The sequence below is a fragment of the Python bivittatus genome, unplaced genomic scaffold (assembly GCF_059951505.1).
Source record: "Python bivittatus isolate LINGU-HERP-01145 unplaced genomic scaffold, Pbiv_v1 ctg000480_np1212, whole genome shotgun sequence".
NCBI lineage: Eukaryota > Metazoa > Chordata > Lepidosauria > Squamata > Pythonidae > Python > Python bivittatus.
The window spans coordinates 51,098,814-51,109,154 of record NW_028277075.1 but is presented as its reverse complement, the minus strand read 5'-3'; positions in this window follow the sequence as shown (position 1 = coordinate 51,109,154).

The window sequence follows — 10,341 nt, the reverse complement described above, 5'->3', positions numbered from 1 at the left end:
TTCCTCAGAAGTGTGTGTGAGTATGCAAGAGTGCATCTGCCTGGGTAGAAAAATAGGGTAAAATAATAAGATCTGTACTAGCTGTGGTAAAAAAAAAAAAATCCAGTCATGTTAAGTCAAAAAGAGTTTTACCTCCATCCCTGTCTCCATCCCAATTTTATGTTTGTTCATTCAGAACGCACAGTGCTCGTTGTAGCTGTGACCCCAGTGGGCTGTAATGTCTATTGTCTCCGGGATGCTAAGTAAAGAATGCAAAGACAAGGACGAGCAAGAAGCGAAAAGCACTGGCAGCACCAGCAAAACCAAATCCCATTAGCCATTGTAATTACCATAGCTACATAATCCGGCCCTGAGCCAAATTGATCGCACCGAGAGTGGTTTGCTAATGGCTTTGTCAGCCTTGAATGCCACATGCTTCAATGCAGAAATGAACAGCACAGGTTTGGGGCAGGCTGGTTCTTAGCCCAGCGGGAGCAGCACGCACCAAATACCACTTTTCCGTTTTGCTCGACTGAAGGACTAATAGGAGCCAAAAGAGAAGAAAACAAATGGCACCAGAGCTAAGCATTGGTATTTGGGGGGTATATAAGGATGGGGGTGTCCAAATAAGCACAGGAATCAAATGAGATTTTCCCTTTATTTATTTAACAAGCAATTAAGTTTAGTTAGTAGTTAGTGATTCAGTTGCTATGAATATTAATTTATTATTTGGTCTGCCTTTTCTTTTCCTTTTCATTTCTGAGGTGGGGCTTCCAGCAGATATCTATCCACACAATCAAGTGTTTCACATGAACACATCTATTGGGAAGGGGGCAATCTGTAGGATTGATTTCAGATGGAATTTGTAGTCTGAGGTAGACAAAGTGGGGAAACTGGCACTGCATGTGATTTTTGTCTGGGTTCATAACTTTCTTTGTTTAATGTTCCTTCTGTGGTCATCTTAAATTCAGGGTCATCTTCCTTACAGATAAATGCAGCAATAACTCTTTTTTTCATATTAAAAATTCTCAAAAGAATCAGTTGTATTCATGAGTCCTGAGCAAAACAACCCCTTAGTTCATACAATGCCAGAACTACCTCCATCCTTTTTATGCTTCTTTCAGCTATAAATGAAAGTGGCAGCACAACACCTTGCTTGCAGGAAGCTGGTAGCCAACATTTTAATTCCCCATGTTGGCCTGGAAGCTTTAACTTCCATTGGAGTGTAGTAGCTCTCCAAGTCTTTAAGGAAAATGGAAATGTTGGCTTAGAATCCCAGCTACCTAACATTCAGGGACATCAATGCTAGCACGCACTGATTCTGAGAGGAGACAAAGAGAAAATTATAAGAAAGCAACTTGTGGGACACTATTTAAAGGGATTAAAGATCAAGTTCTTAAAAGTAAATAAAAGGTATACAAAATGTGTTTATTTGATCAAGTTTAAAATATATATGCTCTGGTTTCTGGTAGTTCTTAATGGACATTTTTTTTTACTAGGACCAAATGACAAGGCTTTAAAGATTTGTTTATAGATAAGAGATAAGATATGGGAAGATTTTTTTTTCTGTATTTTTAGAGAAACCGATCAGCGATACTTTTACTGTGTTAAAAGTAAACAAAAGGAATATAAAGTTGATTTATTTAATTAAGGTTAAAATATATATGCTATTATTTCTGGTAATTCTTAATGGACTTTTGCTGATTAGGACTGAATGACGAGGCTTTGTAATGTGTTTATTGATAAGTGATGAGATATGGGAAGAAGAGATCTTCTGTTGAAATATCAGAGAAGATGATACATTATTGAAGTTGTTTGCACTTGTCTTGATGGAGGGGGAAGTCATTTCTTTATATCTCTTTTTTCTTTTTTTCTTTATTATTTTTTATCCTTTTTCTCTGTACTTCGTATTTTTTATATTCTTCTTAGTTTGTATTAGTTTTTTATCTTTATCTCTTATCATCTCTTATCAATAAACACATTACAAAGCCTCGTCATTCAGTCCTAATCAGCAAAAGTCCATTAAGAATTACCAGAAATAATAGCATATATATTTTAACCTTAATGAAATAAATCAACTTTATATTCCTTTTGTTTACTTTATTTGAAGTTTATTGTAAACTTCAATAAAAATTATTATTAAAAAAAGGAAAATGAGCTGTACAAAATCATACTAAAAGAATATCTAAAACAGTATTCTTCACACTGCTCAAGAAAATGTTTAAAGAAGTCCAGAAGGAAGGCATGGGGATGAAATGCCCTCCAATTCACATTCCACAAAAATTGATACACAGAAAGATTCTGCTTCCAACATAGCCTTGGGAACCCAGCCAATGACCCTACGGTGCCTGGTATGTGTATGTGGGATCACCCTCAAATGTAGTTTTTTTTAAATAGAAAATTCAGGAAACCAGGAGCTATGCATCCTTTTAAATTAACAGATATATGCAGAGTAAGCCAGTAACATCTAGAAAATTCAGTGGACTTAAGCCATACAATTAGATCGATATGTTATATACAGGGGTCAAATGAAAAGTAAGGCCTCCAAATAATCTTTGAAATGAGCTTTTTTGCAACTCGAAGTGCAGTACTCAAAACTTTGCAACAAAAATTAAGTGGAGTTCAGAAGCACAAGAAGAAATTTTGCTGCAACATGATAACACTGGGACCCACACCTCATGAGCCACCCAAGAGGCAGTTGGGAAGTTGGATCTCCCCATCTTACCCAACTGTTACAGAGTCCAGACTTGGTGCCATACAACTTCCACCTTTTCCCCAAATTGAAGGAATATCTTTGTGGGCATCCATTTAACTCAAATGAAGAGGTGGAAAGGATTGTCAGGACTTTGTTTAAGATATGAAATATGGAGTTCTTTTATGATGGCTTTAAGAAGCTTGCTACTGTTAACAGAAGTAGGGTAGTGATTACGGGGAGAAGTAAATACAGGTACAAAGAAACTCATTTCAACAATTATTTTCCCATTTCATTATTAAAATATCCCTGTTTAAACTAAAGTTATGGAGATGGAAGCATACTTTTTCATTCAATCCTTGTATCTATAGTTGTGGCAACAAACAATTCAGGTCTATCTATAAGAGATATCAAGAGTTCTGAGCTAGAGGTAAGAGGGAATGCTGAGGATAATGTCACCTGGCTGTCACACAGAAGGAACTGAGTAAATGAAGGGAGGGGAAAAAAAGAAGAGTGAAATGGTAAGAGGTACTAGTGGGGTGGAAAGACAAATAAACTCTCTAAGAATGTATGAACTGCAACATTTTAATAATTATGGTATATCGGCTTCCTTCTATCTTAACCAAGTAATGATCCATTATGAAACACCACAAACTAAACTAATTCATCATTACATTGTAGAAAATATTGCAACCTGCTTTGTTTTATAAGACAAGTAGCACTCTGCTCTCCACAGTCCCACTGAGTGTGAGTTCCCATTCTTATATTCTGTCCCTCAGTATCTACCACATATAAGAATGAAGACAGCCAACAGAGTTGAAAATGGAAAATTTTTCAGTGGAAGCAAGCCACACATTCCTCTATAAATAATCAATAGATGTATATGCATACAGGGAGCTATTGGTGAAGCATGCTAGGGGGTTGGCAAGATCTAGAGAATCCTGGTAACTTGGCTACATTGTAATGAGTCCAGAAATTGTAAGTGTCTCACGTTAAATTATGAAATATTATTATGTCATGCAATGGAAATTATTAATTGATAAATAGCCTTATGCTTCAAAGGATATCTTAACCATGCACCAAGAATGCCTTGATGCATTTGGTTTAATTAATCAGAAAATAGGGACAATTACAGCAAACTGTATTTTCACTATTTCTAGTAGCATAGTCTGGAAGTCACACTCTCACAGCAGTGGGCAAATGAATACCCTGTCAACAATGAATCTTACAGGGAAGGGGAATTAAGGATTCTAAACACATGTATTAAGATTAACCATGACAATCGGTGTGTTTATCACCAAATGAATACATCATGCAAGTCATTTGTTCTGCTTTACAAAAATGAGACAGGTTCTGATAAAGTCAACAGAGATCATTGAAGACGTGTCTGTTCAGACTCTTATTAGGTGTGTTATTCTGGCTGAAAGATGTGTGTGCTGTTGAAGGAATGTAATAACCCTTGTGCTTTATTATCTGTGAAAGGCAGAAATTGAAAATGAAAGCTGAAGCATTCTTAGAGTTTTGATCAAACTTGGATCAGTGGGCTTCTCACTCTACTGCCTAGAAAGGCCATGACTGACCTTTCAAACATTTCAGAAATATACAAAGAACTCAGAGGCTACTCAGCCTTCAGTTCTGCCCATATTTACCTAAAAGTAAATCCCACTGGACTCAGTGAAAGTTAGTCTGGAGCAGACCTGCATTGAACTTTTGCTGTCAGTCAAGCAGTTAGTACAATTCCTCAGCAGGTTGCAGTCCTGGGAAGACTTTGTCTTTGCTCAGAAGTTAAGTAGAATCTGGGCTGGTGAGAACATGAATGGGAGACTGTCAGTGAATGTCAGAGCTGTAGTCTGGACTGGATGTCAAAAAACATCCTGGAAGAAAGTAATGGCAAACCATTTCCCATACTGTTGCCCAGAAAAGTATATGGTTATGTCTGTAAAATCATGAAGAGCTTTCTTACATATTTTAGCAGTTAACAGCCAATGTACTATTTTCTATCAAATACTGATGCTAAAGGAGGGATACTAAGATAAACTGAATTAGCTTAGTTGTACTAGCTCACAGTCTGCGTTTCAGTGAATTTTGATGATCAAAGCCTTCTATTTATTTTTCCCATAACTAAATATTCATAATGAAAGCTGACATTGAAACTTTACCAAAGGTAAAGAAAGGCAAGAGCAATTGTACAAGCCCATGAAAGAAAATCACTAGCACATATTTATATAATCTTCTTTGAAGCAAATGTAGCTACAATTGAAGCAGCTACAATTTCACATAGCATCAGCAGATGACTTGACTAAAAGCACATTTTAGCACTCTCTCGGCCAAGGTTTGTATACTGTAACCCATGTGAGATTCAAAGCATTCTTCTTATTATATCAGAAACTGGTAGAGTGGATGGATTACCCTTTAAGGATTGTTTTATTTATTTATTTTATTTGTTAAAGTGCCTCTTCAATATTACAAGATCTTTTCAAGTTATGTTTATAAATTATGACCAAATGCCTAGCAATGCGGCTGCAGCCCACTTAAATAAGGCTTTTTGTCCATTGAAAACAAAACATCCCCATCTCTAAACACTGTGAAAATGCAGTAACATAGTACCAGACCACTTATGATTAATCATAAAAGTTATGATCTTTCCTAGATCTGAATTTAAAAAGAAAAAACAGAGTTGACCTTCAACTCAACTTCAGTTCCTGGAGTCAGCATCCATCACGTTTTCTCAGTAGCTTTACAAATGTGTTTTGCCACTGTCTTCTTCCAGAATTTTTTTTCAACTTCCTAGTCTAGCCTACAACAGCCTGGGGATTCCCAGATGGTCTTCCATCCAAATACTAACCAGGGCTGACCCTAACATTAACCAAGTTAGGTTGGTGCTGCTACCAGCTGAAGTCAATTAAATGGGACTAAGTAACACTCATCCTTGCAGCTCTGCACTGGCTGCTATCTTTGTCCTATTAAGCCCAGTTCAAGATCGTAACACCAACTTGTAACATCCTAAATGACTTAAGATCTAAGCAACTGCACAACAGCCTCACCAATATAACTAACTATTCACTAAGGTAGCTGGATGATCCAACCTCATGACTCAATAGTGGAACCTTGATTTTGCACTTCCCATGGCCTCCATGGTGTCTGAATTCACTTGACAGCCTAAGGCATTCGTGTTCCCTGAGCATTTTCAAGGTAACAACTTGTTCAGGACCAAACTGTCTTTAAATAGCTCTGTTTTATCTTGATAAATGGTTTTAATTTAAAGGTAGTTGTATGGCTAAATGCTTTTCTTTATTGTCTTTTATCACTGTCTGCTATTTTATTGTACCTTGCTTTTATTGTGACTGTCCTCTGTTCATTCAAGGAGGAAATACACTATATAAAAATAGATTATTGTAATTATTATTTATTGCTGGAAATTTTATTTTGGGCCTGCCCTTAATAGACCCCCAGTTATTCAATTACACAGAATGAAAGTGGACTAGCTTTATTACCAAACCATTCACAATGCTGCACAGGTCCCCAAGCTTAATTTTGGCAATATAGCCATATGTTATAAGGGTATGTATAAATGTTGTATATAAAGTCAACAATAAAACAAAATAATTATACCTAACTTAGCAACAGCAGATAATTTGCTTTAAATAAGGTAATGGGAAAAGCTTGCAGAGAATTCCCTTCCTTTCCTTCTGGGAAACTCTATTAACAGTTTATGTCAGAGGTTGGAAGTATGAGGGACAATTTTCTGTCAAGGAGCTAGGGCTCTTTATTCTGATATGAGAGGAATTATTTTTTCCTTAGAAAGTTGAGGAAAAGTGCATAATCCAGAGTTATATTCTCAGCACAATTCAGAGGCACACAATGAGATTTATGGCCAAATGGCACAGATTTATTCTGAAATTCTGTTTCTTCAGTCATTTTCTTTCTCTGTCTGATTTTAAGCTGAGTGATGTGGGTATATTTCTGATGCTCTCCAGAGCAAGAAACTCACCCAGTTTCATGCTGAGGAAATAAAGGTGCACCACACAAATCCTTCTAGGCTCTCATGCACAAATTAAATTATTTCATAATACTCCAGTTCTACTGTATATTTTCTTTCAGGGTCACAGAATTCTCAACATGCCATTAATTCTTCCAAGGCATCGTTTTCTCAATGCTAGTTCAGAAAATCCAATAGAGGCTCAATTTTGTTTTTGAAAAAAAATGGTTAGAATTGTGACCTTTCAAACTTTATGATTAAGACAAACCATATTCCACTTTAAACTACTCTAGATCCACTCAGCTAAGATCCTGACACTAATCAGCTATATTTCTAATTTAGCCAGCTAGTTAAAATAGGCATGGTATGTGCAGTATGAAATTCAAATAAGGAGATCTGAGTTTTGAACCTCAGGATTCCTGAATTTTCCCTCAGATATCTACTCAGTAATAGCAATGGCCTCTTCCATTTATCCTGGAACAATCCAACCTCAAAGAATAAATTTTCCACATGAGGGAGCAAGAGCTAACAGCTATGATTTACCACAATCATAGGACAGAGAGAAAAAAAACCACATCCTTTGAATTACATCTTAAAAAAAATTCTATCCCAGAAGAAAGCAGTAGCCAAACACTTTTGTACTATTCTCAAGGAAACAACATGGATGTATTCATGAAGTCATCAGGAATCAGGATTGCCTAGAGGGTGTTTAATATAGGTTAACTTACTTACCCACTGCACTACTGTATTCCCTTTTGGCTTAAACAGTGTTACATGACTTGCTCCCAACATTTTAAATTGCATCCCCAATTGGCTCAACATTTGCAGGAGTCTCAATACTAAAGTCAAACCCCTGCGGTCCAAGATATTAAAAGTGACCCAAAGATGATCCTTCCAAAAAACATAACTGAAAGTTGATCAAAATCTTCTCAGACTCCCCATTATCAAAGCTGATTATTGGCTCTTACCAAGACAAAAACCAATTTAATAGATGGATATTTGCATTAGGTATGTTAGGCAAATCCTTCTGACACTTCATAATCTATATTCTTTTGCAATATCCTTTGTTATGCCCAAGGAAAAGCCACTAGCCAAAACTAGACCTTGAATCTATTATATATATCATGCACCTGCTATAATATGACTAATTTTTTTCTCTTTCTTAATCATTGTTTTTGTACTTTTATACAAGGATCAATTTCTAAAATAAATAAATAAATACATACATACATACATACATACATACATACATACATACATATATCTTTTCAACATTTCCTGTTTGTCTATTTTCATTCTCATCCCTCCTTTGAGCAAGAGATCCTTAAGAATTAGAAAGTGAGGCAGTATTAGAAACTGGTTGTGCTGATTAAATATTCTAACCAAAGGAAAAACAGCTGCTGATCCATTCTGGTGGAAAACACTACTTGGCTAAACAGCCCATCACCTTTTGGTGATGCAAACGATTTATAGGTAGAGATGGAGAGCTTTGGCTTATGACTTCTTTCTTAACACTGGGCTACTAAAATGCTTTGTTGTTGTTCAGTCATTAAGTTGTATCCAATTCTTCATGACCCCATGAACCATATCGTGCCAGGCCTTCCTGTCCTTCACTGCCTCCCGGAGTTTGCTCAATTTCATGTTCATTGCTTTGGTGATGCTATCTAACCATCTCATCCTCTGCTATCCCCCTCTCCTTTTGCCTTCAATCTTTCCCAGCATCAGGGACTTTTCCAAAGAGTCCTCTCTTCGCATTATGTGGCCAAAGTATCTGAGCTTGACCTTCAGTATCAATCCTTCCAATGAGCAGTCAGGGTTGATTTCCTTTAGGATTGACTGGTTTGACCTTCTAGCAATCCAAGGGACTCTTAAGAATCTTCTCCAGCACCACAGTTCAAAGGCATCAATTCTTCAGCGCTCAGCCTTCTTTATTGTCCAGCTTTCACAGCCATACACTGCTACTGGAAAAATCATAGCTTTGACTATGCAGATCTTTGTCAGCAAGGTGATGTCTCTGCTTTTTAATATGCTGTCCAGGTTTGCCATAGCATTCCTCCCAAGGAGCAAGCGTCTTTTAATTTCATGGCTGCAGTCTCCATCTGCAGTGATCTTGGAGCCCAAATAAATAAAGTCTGTTACTGCTTCCATTTCTACCCCATCTATTTGCCAGGAATTGATGGGTCCAGATGCCATGATCTTAGTTTTTTTAATGTTGAGTTTCAAGCCAGCTTTTGCACTTTCCTCTTTCACCCTCATCAAGAGGCTCTTTAGTTCTTCACTTTCTGCCATTAAGGTGGCATCGTCTGCATATCGTCTGAGGTTGTTGATATTTCTTCCTGCAATCTTAATTCTGGCTTGTGATTCTTCCCGCCCGACATTTCTCATGATGTACTCTGCATATAAGTTAAATAAGCAGGGTGACAGTATACAGCCTTGTCATACTCCTTTCCCTATTTTGAACCAATCGGTTGTTCCATGACTGGTTCTAACTGTTGCTTCTTGGCCCGCATACGGTTTTCTCAGGAGACAGGTAAAGTGGTCTGGTACCCCCATCTCTTTAAGAATTTGCCACAGTTTGTTGTGATCCACGCAATCAAAGGCTTTTGCATAGTCAGTGAAGCAGAAGTAGATAGATGTTTTTCTGGAACTCTCGTGCTTTCTCCATCATCCAGCGAACGTTGGCAATTTGATCTCTAGTTCCTCTGCCTCTTTGAAACCCAGCTTATACATCTGGTAGTTCTCAATTCATGTACTGCTGAAGCCTAGCTTGTAGGATTTTGAACATAACCTTGCTAGCATGTGAAACGAGCACAATTGTGCAGTAGTTTGAGCATTCTTTGGCATTGCCCTTCTTTGGAATTGGAATGTAAACTGACCTTTTCCAGTCCCATGGCCACTGTTGAGTTTTCCAAACTTGCTGGCATATTGAGTGCAGAACTTTAACAGCATCATCTTTTAGTATTTTAAATAGCTCAGCTGGAATACTGTCATCTCCGCTAGCTTTGTTGTTAGTAATGCTTCCTAAGGCCCACTTGACTTCGCTTTCTAGGATATCCGGCCCAAGGTCAGTGGCCACACCAGCGTGGACATCAGGGACATTAAGATCTTTCTTGTATAGTTCTTCTGTGTATTCTTGCCACCTCTTCTTAATCTCTTCTGCTTCTGTTAGGTCCCTGCCTTTTTTGTCCTTTATCATGCCCATCCTTGCACAAAACGTTCCTTTCATATCTCCAATTTTCTTGAAGAGATCTTTAGTTTCCCCCATTCTGTTGTTTTCCTCAATTTCTTTGCATTGTTCATTTAAGAAGGCCTTCTTATCTCTTCTTGCTATTCTCTGGAAATCTGCATTCAGTTGTTTATATCTTTCCCTTTCACCCTTGCTTTTCGTGTTCCTTCTTTCCACAGCTATTTGTAAAGCCTCATCAGACAGCCATTTTGCTTTCTTGCATTTCTTTTTCTTTGGGATGGTTTTAGTTGCTGCCTCCTGTACAATGTTACGAACCTCTGTCCATAGTTCTTCAGGCACTCTGTCTACCAAATCTAATCCTCTAAATCTATTCATCATCTTCACTGTGTACTCACAAGGAATATGATTTAAGTCATATCTGAATGGTCTAGTGGTTTTCCCTATGTTCTTCAGTTTAAGCCTAAATTTTGCAACAAGAAGCTTGTGATCTGAGCCACAGTCAGC